Source organism: Dendrobates tinctorius, unplaced genomic scaffold (genome assembly GCF_039654945.1).
Source record: "Dendrobates tinctorius isolate UK_male_01 unplaced genomic scaffold, ASM3965494v1 ptg000131l, whole genome shotgun sequence".
NCBI classification, from domain to species: domain Eukaryota; kingdom Metazoa; phylum Chordata; class Amphibia; order Anura; family Dendrobatidae; genus Dendrobates; species Dendrobates tinctorius.
In genome coordinates, this window is record NW_027361799.1 from 4,930,930 (window position 1) to 4,944,205 (window position 13,276).

At 42.4% G+C, this 13,276-nt stretch overlaps 1 long non-coding RNA gene across 1 annotated transcript in view; it reads right to left on the bottom strand.

Moving 5' to 3' along the window:
- The window catches only part of LOC141047991 (uncharacterized), a 224,899-nt gene that overhangs the window by 176,393 nt on the left and 35,230 nt on the right, over positions 1-13,276 (bottom strand). The window lies entirely within an intron of this gene.

Consider the following 13,276-nt stretch of genomic DNA (forward strand, 5'->3'; position numbering starts at 1 on the left):
TTCCAATGTATTTATTTAAAGGCAGTCTGCAGGATTTAACCCCTCCAAGCCTTATATATGTGCATGTAGCTCTTTTAAAGACAAACTCAGTTAGCACCTTTATATGGTCGGCCCCTTTCTCCCTTTATTCAGTAATCAGCATTTCATTTGATATATAAATTATGCCTAACGACTGTGGTGGATCTTAACCTTCCATCACTCCAGCTCTATTTCCCGCAGAGTGCTACCTGCTTTTGCTTCACTGACAGCCTCTATGATGTGTTTCATTCTGGAAAAAAGAGCTGCAAGTCGATCAGGAAGAGGTGGCACCGAGCGGGTATAGAGCTGGAGCAACAGATCTACTCCCTCATTTGAATATGTATGCAAACCGATTTCAGATGAATAGACTGAACGTGTAGAAATATTGCTGGAAGTATCTTTTAAAGAGCTACATGGGCATACACAGATCCGGCCTCATTCATTACCTAGCAGCTTTTTTTCAGTTGCTTCAATTACTGCATTTGCTGGATCACGGCAAAACCACAAGTGTCGCACATGTCTGCAAGTCCCATAGGGAATGAAGCTGAATGCAGTGCTGCCACAAGTGATCTGTTACATGGCAAATGCAGATAAACTACCAGATCTGCTGCGAAAATGCAAAAATCGCTGATTTGACAGTAGCCCAAGTCACTGACGAGAGTGTCTGCATTACTCATGCTCACCAATGGGGGAGGCAGCACTAAACGTGCCTAGGGCAGCACAAACAATACGGCCCTGGCAGGAAGATGTGTGTAAGGGTAAATCAATATATTTACTTTGTTCTATGTTCAGCTAAGCAAATCCTTAACACAATTTTTATTCAATAGCTTTTCGAAACATAGCTCAAATTTATCTGACCAACTCAGCTGAAGAATTCAAAGATGGTTAACCATTTTTTGTGACGTTAAAAGGACAACCCATTACACATTCTGGGAAGGACTTGGAAAAGCTCCATGAGAAGTGAGTAAACAGTAGGAAGCATTGAAAAGACATGTCCAGCTTCTAGGTGCAGTTACTAATTTATTGCTGTTTCAATACATATTCCAGTATATCACAGCAAACAGACGCCTCTTGCCAGCCTGTGTGTTTTGACTCTTATGAAGTCTTAGTACAAGAGTGAAAATGCATAGGACGGCAGTAGGGGTCTGTGTGTTGCACTATTGCATATATTGAAACAGCAAATGCTCAACTGCACCAAGAAGCTGGACCTGACTTTTCCACTAACAATTGTACACCAAGAGGTGGCGATTGCCTGTGCTTCTGGTCAGGATGGTCTGAATTGGGAATTGAGGATTAGTACTGAGAACAATGACATGCGGCTTGAATAGTAGGAATTGCGCGCTTACTTGTGAGGTAGTCACTAGCACCAATGTATTTTCTCTCTAGATTTCATCAACCTTTGGTGAGCGCAAAAGAGGCAAGAGTATTTTACCAAATGGCACAAGAAAACCTTTGAAGATCGAGAACTTGCTGAAACTTACATCAACCATACCCATCAGCAAGAAGGAATTTCCCATCTGAAGTTAAACAATAATATTGGGTGAAAGAGGAGAAAGCTCAAACTAAGTCTCACATCCAGCTATAGGCAGCCCTGCCACCCATCTTTATAGAAGTGGAGATAAGCAATGATGCATTATGGAAGATGTTTAGTCAATTAGTTTTAGTTATCACTACCATTGAGAGTGTAAGTTAACTAACTTGTCTGTCTAGTTCCACAGATCTACAGCAATTAAGAAGAGAAAGTGGACAGAAGAGAGAGGACCAAGAAGATGAAGTGGAAGAAGGAATCAATCCAGGAGAGCAACTTGATAAAGATGATTCAAGAAGCTTCTTGAACAGTACTCAATAAGAGTAAAAGAGCCCTTCCCATCACTAACCATGTGCAAATCAGCCAAACCGCTGCACAGTACTGCCAAGACAAATGGAGGTGAGCACAGAACAGAATTCTGAATTATACTTCATGCAGCACTATGGGACACCCCCCATCTTTTACTAATGGCTGCACCATACACAAGAAGCATTTTCTACCATCTCCCTTTTGTCTCACTTCCTCAAGTGACATTTCCCAGTGAACGCATTTGTCTTGGTTGAAAGCAATGCCAAATTTGAAAAACCATCGAAAACACTACGTGTGAACATAGCCCAAGTGGTGGAAGAACATTTTTGCTTTGGGTTATTTATTTTGTCTTACATACAAATTACCATGAAATGGATGTTCCTTAACATATTTCCCAGGAAAATCCATTTCAGTTTTTTGTATGTTTTATTGTGTGCCTGTAAAAATGGCATAGGACTGACAACATTGTTCATAGCTGTGACGAGGGAGTCTGAAATGCTCCCAGGGGTATTCCCCATGATGACACCATGTAATTTGATCACTGTTCCTAATGATTTCAGATTTTTTTAGGCCCCAAAGTCACCCGAGGGGGGTTGGGGGTGGGAGGTCGTGGCACAAGTACTTACTTTTCCCATTTTCCCGTAGACTTACATTGAGCTCATTACACAGGATTATCAGGTATTCCAATTTGCTGGACCCAACCAATGAGCACCCGAGCTTTTTAGTGCTCGCCCATCACTAGGGCTTAACCGAATACAATAAGCGGTTTCCAAATAACTGCATCGGAAACCTGGAGCGCTCCAATTTATCGGCGGTTAGGCGCCGCAGCTGCATGTGTTGCGGCTGTGTGACAGTCACATTACATGCCTGGAGAGACCAAAACAAACAGGCAGTCTCTTCAGGTCCTTTGTGATCAGACATTTCCCTCAGTTCACATGGGATGCCATAATTTGCACAGATTGCTTAATCTTTTCACAGTGGACTAGGTCAGAAATTGACCCCATCAACAATCCATTCTTGGCTATGACTAGGTCACCAGTAACTCCACTTTGTCTGCAACCCACTCAGTTTCTTTTGACTTTTCATGGTATGTCTGTTCATCCTTCTGCTGGGTCTGATCACCTGAGGGGCCATAGATGCCACGAGTCATTATCAATCACATCAGCAAAGACCATTTCTTTTTTTGGTCACATCCACACCAAACTCAATCTTCATATTCACTCGGGTGCAGTCTGGTGCTGACCATGTCTTTTCCAGAATTTCAAAGATGGCCACTGTGGAATGGTTCATGATTTCCACCTCTGCCTGGCCAACCACAAGGCCAGCACAGTTTAGTTGCAATCAGCTGATCTTCAGACCATTGAGAGCCATTATTGGCATCATCCTTGAAAGAGAGCTATATGTTATGAATGAGTCACCGTGGAGGAAAAAACAAAAAACAAGCTAAGCCACAGAAAACCAGAGAGGTTGGTAACTAAGTGGATTGCAGACCCCTGATCCTATCCACACAACTAGCAGTAGCCGTGGAGCGTACCGACGATGATCCTAGACACCTCGTCACAGCCAGATAACTAGATAAGCCTAAAGCAAGAAAAGGGGAAGTCTAAACTGCCCCAGAGCAGACCCCAAAGCAATAGACAGCCCCCAAACATTTATTGTCTGTGAGACAAGATGAAAACACAAACACAGATAGAAATATAGGCTGAGCAAACCATGGGGCCCACAATAACTAGAGAGGACAAGAAAAGGAAAGATGCTGTCTGCCATCACGCACAAGCCCCTGCCAAAAAAATGTCCAACACTTTCTGATAACAAAAACCCTGAAGTCGCTAGATTTCAATTCCCTATATCAGCACTCTGGTATATTCTGAAGACAGAACAAAGACCAATCTGATCAGGGACAAAAAGCAAACTGGCAAAACAGAGACATAAGAGTGGAAATTCAGTACAGCCCCAGCAGGGGCTGGCTGACCACAAAAACTGAGTAAACCAGACCAAATCTCATGTGAAAAAAATAGCAGAGCACACTTAGCTTGAGAAGGCAGGAACAGAACTGGAAACCAGAACCTCACGGCAGGGGGGGGAAATCACCAGCACAAAATTAGGTAGTCGGCTGACTTAAATCCAGTCAGACTCCTGATGTCCACTCACAGTCCTCCTCCTCAGATGGCAGGTCTCTGCCATTTAGATCAGCTTCATTACCTACTGTCACCACTATAGGGAGCCTGGATGGAGAACTCACGACTCCTGTCAACACAGCCAGCTCCACCACCCTCACCAGAAGCCAGAGGTAAACCAGAAAATGAGTTCACAACACCTATACTTTAGGAGGGTGAAATTTATATCCTTCTGGTACCCCCAGGATTTCTATTCAGGAATGAACTGGTGGCTATTCTCCTGCACACCCACTCTATAGGGATCATCTCACAGAGTGGCAATGAACCAGTTACACAGCACTTAGTTACAAATGCTATCTTGATACCAGATTCTTGTAGCAGTTTGAATATGCAGCTTTTCTCGGTAAGTTCCATTTCTGGCTTTGGCATACAAACACTGATGCAAAATACTGACCAAACACTGACGTGTGAATGAGCCTTAACTTGGCAGTTGATGAAGAATTGGTAATAGATGCAGGACAGCCAACAGCTTTAATTTATGATAAAAACACAAACTGAATCTTGAGACAGAAGTCTACGGTCCTGATTAAGGCTGGTTTCACATTAGCGCTTTTTCAGCGCACGCACGGCCGGGGGTAGCTCCGCCCCCGAGCCGGCTCTCTGCCCGGCGTGCCCGCCCCTTGCTTGTAGCGCCGCCTACTAGCGGACAGCGGAGCCTGCGATCGGCGCACCCTATCTTTAGCATAGGGTGCGCAGATCGTGCGCAGGCCGTGCGCTAGTTGCGCTTTGACCTGCGCTGCGCACTTTTGACGGTGCGCCGTGCGCGCCAAAATCAAACTTTTCCTTTTTTTTTCTTGTTTTCAAATAATTTTATTGGTTTTTTGGAAATAAACAGGGTAGGGAAAGGAAGGTAGGAAGGGAGGGAAGGGAGTGGGGAATAAACAACCTTGTACAGGTATGGAAAAAAAAATTTAAAAACTAGAGAACCCACAAACAGGCATAGAACAACATATCAAATAACAAAGAAAAAAAAAAAAAAAGAAAAAAAAAAAAAAATCGACAATCCTTATTATGGGGTAACCTTCTTGGAAGGAGATACAGCTCCCAGTACTAAAGCGCCCAGGTTTAAACTTCAAAATATAGTGCCTCTTGTTAAGTCTAGTTGATATGAAATTTGTTGTTCCAGGTCTTCCATTTTTTTGAGTATTTGTGAATGTGATTGTTGTTGATCGCAAATCTGCGTTCTAAATCGCTGTGTTGGCCTATCTTGTCAAGTATGTCTGAAAACTTGGGAACCTCTGCTTTCTTCCACCATTGTGCTAAATGGTCTTGGTCACTAAGAGGATGTGTATGATAATGTGTCTTACCGAATCATCAAATACAAACTTTTCCTTTTAACCAAGCAATTATCCCACAAATTTACTTAATGAACATTTGCATAATTCAGGGATAAGGTTTTGTCCATCCTCAGAATAGGGGTGAACAGCCTAATGCAGAAGGAAATTTTTGGCTTCCAGGGAGAAGGAGACACCTGAGGTGAGGGGAAATGTTGGATTATACTAATGAGCCTCACAATAACCAGTGACCACATAGGAGCAGCACTGAGGAGCTGATGTGAGGCCAATGGCAGGAAGAGACGTCTCTCAGATCACCATGTTATTCTAGAAGCTGCAGCTGATCTGTTCTGGGTGGAAGTTGTCTGTCATCAAGATGATTGATAATAGATGGCTTCAAATTGTTAGCGAATCTGAACTAGATACAAGGTCAGATAATGCGAAGCCTCCAATACATAGATAATGGTCTTCAGAATGATGCAGGGCCTTCATTCCTCTTGGTATTGGTTTTGATCTGTGTCTATTGTTATGCAGTAGTATATATTGTCTGTACAAGCCCCCTCTAAAATGTAAAGTGCTGCGGAATATGTCGGCACTGTCACCATCACCCACTGACCGATTTGCCAGTTTGGGACAAGAAAGGCTTTGTACAATTTAATAAGACTCTTGCACACAGTGACACGCTGTAAACAATTTGAGATAATAGCAAAACCATTTTTTGTTTTTCATTCTATTGTCAAAGTCGCTGCCTATAAAAAATATGATGAATTCTGTTGGAAATGCAACTGCAGATATTCTAGCCAAAAAGGCAGCCGTGACAAGAAAAAAGTGTTTCAACATTAACCTCTTGAGGTTTCAGCAGTTCAAGAACAGACCCACATATCCCTTTTGCAGAAGAAAAAGACATCTCTTGTTGCTTCCCAAGTGGATCCATAACCTCCCTTTTGTTTGTTTAAACGGGGTTTTGCGTAATGACTTAAATGGGGAGTTCTGTCCTGTGGTACCAAAACATCTACAGGTTGAGTTCACAAGATATAATCATGAAAGTTTGGGTCTTTTAGGCCAACAGAAAAGGTTAGGCATTCTCAGAATGATTACTGGAAAAAGATGGAAGAGACTATATAAAGTCTTGTTCAATCATGTCTCATTTGTGATCAAATGAATCCAAGACCAAAAGGACAAATCTCCACTACTCCAAATTGCACCTGCAGATGGTCCATGGTCTATGTTACAGATTACCTGATGGTAACAGACCAAAAATGGTCTCAGGTATGCATTGGTTGTAGTAGATGTATTTACTAAATGGGTTATATTTTACCTGTCAAGAAAGATGCTTTGTCTACAGAGAGCATTATTTAATCATGTCTTTTGTACTTGGTGGATCCCAAGAATGAACACCTCTTATTGAGGAAGTCACTTTACAGGAAAAGTCATGCAAGCAGTTTGTACTATTCTAGGGGTACAACAGTTTAATGTACCTTACCATCCACAGTCCGCTGGTATTGTGGGAAGGATGAATATAACAATAGAATCCAGAATTGCTAAGATGTTGTTGGACAAAGGAGATACTTGGGTTGATGCCGGACCTTTTGTACTGTTGAGTGTCAGGAACGACTTCTTCTACAACTCAATTTCCTCCTTTCGAACTAATGACAGGAAGAAAAGTGCAATTTTTCCCACATGAACCATTTTAGTCCACACCTCAAACAGATGCTGTTACAATGCCCAATTGTTTGTAGTAGTTGCAGGAAAGCTTGAAAGCCATACTTCCACATGCTGCATCAAGAATGCAGAGAATGGAGACACCATATGAATCTACATTCAAGAAAGGGGCTCTAGTGAGGATTAAACTGTCAGGAAGAATGGACCTTGGGAAAGTAACTGGGAAGGTCCCTTTGAGATTATTGAAACCATGGGACAAGTTATGATTCTTGTTCAACAAGCATTTAATGTGGTTAAAATTACCCACAGACAATAAAGTGTGGGTACATGTTGATCAATGCAAGTTGTATATTGCAGAATGATACTGCATTTATTTTAGGAAGAAATGGATTCCAATAAGAGCTGGAATATTAAACATCCTGCCCTTGATGGATTTGATTCAACACCAATCCTACAGGAGAAGACATTTCTCAGGAAAAACTGTTTGATGGGAATCACATTTCTGTTACTCTATACTATTTCAACTGATCTATGCAGAAGATCTTTTACATCATGGAATAAATACTAGTGAAGTGAATGAACCTTGCCAAAAACTCTACATTCACAAAGTCCAAGAGGATCTAGTCTACAATACCTAATAGATGAAGACATACCAGACAATTCAGCAGATATTACTGGAAACATTTGCATGGGTTATGGTGTAAAATGCTGTATTGAGCTACACTTCATACACAACACTGACATAATTGTACATGATACCACAGGACCCAAGACAGTTCACACAGTTACAAGAGATTACATACACACTAATAAGACAGGCACATGGGAATGCAGTCCTACAGATGTGTTACTGGAATATAGAAATAAGAGATTAAGAGGAATCTGTGTGGTCAGGTGATATTACAAATGATGTGATCACAAAAGGGAAAGTTTCAAACACCCAAAAGAGATGTGGTTAAGGACACAATTTTGGGAAAATTTTGGAGTCTTCATTACAGAAGGAGATGAAGATTGGGTAAACACATGGAACTTCCAGATAACCAGTAGCTGTAGTGTGGCGCCCCTGAGGCTCAGTCGCCACAAAGGTACTGCACCTTCTAAGGTGTAGTGCCCCACCATCCAGGTAAGGTGGGAACTACTTTTCACACTCGCACCCCACACAACAGGGTAGTTCTGCACAACCACATTGCGGTTCAGTGCTTAGAGAATAGCAGGGCACCTCTGGTGGTTTCCTGCATGGAACACTGGATGTGCTGGGAGGTGGGTGGAGTTAAGATGCATAAAAGAGTGGAAAAGTGTAGGATTAAAGGTTCAGTCTGACAGAGGATCAATGAGGAAGGAAGCCAGTCGGGAGGAGTGGGGATCCATGGCAGAAGGGATGGAGGAAGGAGTGCTGCAGCTGCCTCAGTGATGTGAGCCAGCTGGCACGGGAAAGAAACATAAGGAGAAAGACATAGAACTGCAACCTAAGCTTCTATAAGAGAGAAAGATCAGTGCAGAACGAAGGAGTAGGAGAACAGAGGAGACGTGGGTTGGAAGAGGAACCCTGCCTATAGGTTCTCAGCGCAAGGCTGGGGCCCGGTCCCCAAGCTTGTATGGACACTTATGGTTCTGCAGCAGACACGGGTGGAGTAGTTTGCTGTAAGTGCACTACTCCCATCTAAGACTTGGGGCACAACAGCAGCTGAATAGAGAGCCAGTACTCTGTAGAAAGGAGTCCCGGATAGAGGCTATAGCTGTCTGCCATACAAGCCGAGTTGTTAGGAACATCTGACAGGAGGAACTTCAGAGCAACACGGTACTGGAGATCGTCACACTTAAAGGTGCTATAGAGGAGTCATTCAGGAAAGGTACATGTTGGCGGAGTGTTGGAGAGGAGCTTTCTATCTGGCCTGGAGGTTGGCCGAGTCTGACCAAGAGGACATGGCCCGGAGGCAGGCATCCTTGTGTACCGCAGACTGAGTAAAGCCTTGGAACTACAAGCCTCGGTGTCCTCCATTCATTCTTGCGCCAACCCGCTCAGCACCACTACATCTGGGTACCATCCTTTAGACTGCCTGCGCCTTGCCATTACAACTACACTGCCCTGGGATATCAGCACAGCCTGTGGAGGGCCATACCATCACTGCTGCATCCCACCATCTGTCCCAGAGGATGTGTCTGCAGCTTCGGCTTAACACCTCAATTGCCGAACACCACAGGTGGCGTCACGAACTATTCCATTTCACCAATTTCATATACCGCCATTAACTTGGGTGCCTAGGGCCACGGTCCGGGTCACCGCTGCTGTGATACATTCCCCTGACACCAGCCCAGTACCCCACAACCCTGGGAGGGCGACCCAGTAGCTTTTACAGTAACAAATACTAAGGCTCCAGAAGTAAGGATTACACCACATTTTTGTACTTCTTCAGATGTAGTGATACCAAATAGGGTAATTTTATTTCTTATTGGGTAAAATTTGGAGATTATAATAAAATTTTACTAAATCTTGTATAATCCCTGCAGTTAGAAGGTATATGATGACCTCTGATGCCGTTGACATGCCAGCTCAATACGATGGTGATGCCAGATGCTGTGCTTTACCCTTCAGAGATGTGGACAACACAGAAAACCCTATTGACCTGTGCAGTTTTGACTTCTGTAAAGAGCTTGGTGAGGGAGGATTTGGACAAGTGCTGATTTATCCTCAGTGTTCCCCAATGTATCCTGCACCAGCTACACTGGAGGGACATACATATTTATTGTAGTGATCCATTACGCAGATTCATATAATATATAGCAGTTTGATCTGATCTGTTGTGATTTTTACCTCAGGTCATCTTGGCATCACACCCAGTCAGCGAGGAACTCATGGCTATAAAAAGAATAGCAAAGAATAAATGTAAAGAGGAAAAGGTGTACAGTGAATTAGAAATCCTGAAAATGGCCACCGGGTGCCGTTATTTGATCTGTCCTTGGTCTGAGTGGACATTAGAAATATACCTGAAGCTTTTCAGTGATCTGTGTGCGTGGCATCTGCCATTTACCATTTGTTCCTGCGTTTGCTTCTATAATGTTGCTAAAAGTCTCTTCAGAAGGGGGCTAGAACTCTCGTGCCACCTATAAGAAGGAGCAATCCCAATGGTCAGTGCTACTCCCTATAGGTGGCACTAAAGTTCTTGTTCTTACTCTCTGAAGAGACAACACACAGCTTTAAAGTCTGCTCATATCAGCATGCTTACCATGTCACTCTCTGCTAGGATAGATGTTACCCCTGGGATCCCCTTCTAAAATGTTCTGTGTTCTCACTTAGTTTTTTTTCTGCTGCCAAGTATGAGCGTTCATGCATCTTACATAGTAATGCCTGCTGTGGGCACTTGCTAAGTAATTATTCAAAGCAAATTAGTCCTTTAATCCTAGAAAACTTCTGATACATTCAGATCTGGCTTGGGGAGCGCATGTGTGCACACAAATTTATTTCTAAGTGCAATATTTTCAGAGTGTCTTGCCGGTTAAACATGGCATGTGGACAGGGCAGGAGACAGGCAAGGCTGGCCAGATATTTAAACAAATATGCTTCTTGTTAAATTGCACACCACTTAGCTGCTGCCGTCTTTTGCCTCCACTGCCCCTTTACACATTCTGTATACTCCACATCAGCCCCTCCATTCCCCCTCTCCCATGTACAGCACAGAGGCTGACATTTCACAGTCACTCCAATCCATCCAGTGCACAAAACCTAGACAAATCAAGCAACCTGTTCATGTCTCCCTCTAGTCACTGGTGACATCTGATCTAACCCTTGGCCCCCTTCCACCATCATAAATAAAAACTCACCCTGCAGCACAGATATCCTGACAATCTTATAAACATTCAGTGCTCACCTCCTTTCTTAATGGTGCCCTCTGGAACTCAGTCAACATGCAAACTCCTGCATATCTAAGATTTAAGTTAATCAATTTGGTTTAAATGGTAAATTAGGTATAAACATGCGATAATGATTTTAACTGACCATAGAGCAGAGAGGTTTATCTGTAGGTCATTGGCAAATCCAAATGTTTATTAGCAACATAAGCTGTAAAAAGTTCCCACACATCTAGCAGTAAAGTTATCCAATCACCATGATCTTACATATAGAAGATTCCCATCTTTACCAGAAAGATTATATGAATTTTGAAAGGTTGGGAGAAATGGGTGTTGACCAAATAAGTGGCAAGTCAATAGCTATTGATAGTGTATGGTCATTAGTTCTTACAAACTCAGCTGGATCTGTCAGTGGTCTGGAGACAAATACCAATGCATGGGGACAATTTTATTATTCCATAAAAATACCTATAGGTTGCACCATCTATTGTGCACCCAAAAGCAAATACCAACAGACAAAATGATGAAGTTGGGTCTCCCAATACCTTATCACTGGACATAAGTAGTTGCCCAATTAATCTGGCAGTGGCTCTCAGAATACACATTAATGCGATTGCCATGTGGCAATCACTGCAACAGTTTTATTCACTATAGCAGCCACTGTCCCAACAGTAACATCTTCAGTGTTTGGTATTTTTGCTTTGGACAAGTCACTGCTCAGATTAATCTAAATCTCATGGTACTGACCTGTTTCCTGCAGGTTGGAATTCCCAAGGATGCAGTCAACAGGTATGCATTATAGATATCTTTGGCTCTCGACTACTTGCATGGTAGAGGGTTGGTGCACAGTGACCTGAAGCCAGACAATGTGTTGCTCATGGACAAAGCTTGTCATAAAATCAAGCTGAGTGGCTTTGCTTTGACCCAACTTGTAGGAAACTGTTGTCCATGTCACATTGTCACATTATCCTGTACATGAATACAGAGGACTAAGACATTCTTCTTCAATCTTGAGCCTGACTATAGATAATTGTTCATGGGGAGGGGTATTTGTTGATTTGACTGGATATTTCTTTTGGTTTAAAGCAATGGAAACTGACACAATGTACCGAGCATACTACAACTGGAAACAAATGTTCACACTGTACTCCACTTGCTCATTGGGAGAGGTTAAGAGAAGCCATAAACATGTAAGGCCAGGTCTTCTATCCATAATCCTTTTGTAATCATCCAGTTTTGTCTTCAATTACCTCAATTTTCCCTGGAAAGTAAATGTCTTGGACCATGGCATCAACTTGGCAGTTAAGGTAAAGGAATTCGTAAAAGAATTTGGAGAACAAATAGCTGGAGCTTTTTTGTAACTTGCTGTACAGATTATTTTAGTGAGAATATCAGGTCTTATGGTCAGCACTTTTTCACAATGTTTTCTGTTGTTTATTATCTTGATTGCCAAACTTGGGATATACATTTTACCATTATCACCTCTGGGTTTGTTCTTTATAGTTTATGGAACAGCTTGAGTTTATGATCATGTTTTGCTTTCTGGGTTCTGTATTAAGTCTTGAGACAGAAGCCTGAAAGCCAATCATATTCATCCATACAGAAGTCACACTGCTCTCTTGGATCCAATGTGAAAATTCTAAGACTTCATGGAGGGACATGGTGCCACGATCATTCTAACCAGATCCTGGTGATGGAACCTTCTGAGAAGTCCATGATTATGGAAACAGAAGCAGCTTGAACAAACTAGTATTGCATGAAACCTGTAATTTTTAATCTGAAAGTTTTGCAGAGAATTGACAATCCACAGAAGACTCCAATGCTAAGGAGGTCTGTCCACAAGTTCATACAAACATGACTTGTTCTGCCATCTTACTTAATACTGTAAGCATCATTGACCTGGTCACATGATCCTTTTATGCCAAGTTCACATGTGCAATATTTAGCCATCTGAAACAAGTATTCATTTTAATGTATCCATAAGAAATAGAAATTAAAAGGATATGGTTGCATTTTAATCTAGCTTTTGAAGAAATCTACATTATACCTGCATCTTTCTACTCGCTCTCGCAACAACCTGTGACACTTGTCTACATTTCAAAGGCTTACTTAGGGATTCTTTTGCAATTACCACATGAGTCCAGAAGGGAGACCAGGAAGTGCCATTAACAAACATGGATCCACTCAGCTTCCAGGATGACATGAGAAGGGTACACCACCATGTTTCAGGAGAATCATCTGCACCCAGAGAATTCTTAACATGTTGATGTCAATTGCCAGTTTAGATGACATGATGTGACAAATATCACTATGGACCTAGCAACAGGTCATCCACGCAGACCAGACTCCTTTTCTTTACTCCGCCCTGTTCAAGGGATCTTAAAAAGGAACACAATCTGAATAGTGGTCTCACCTAGCGGACCCTAGCAGCCACTTCAGCTCATCCCACTTGCAGACTACAT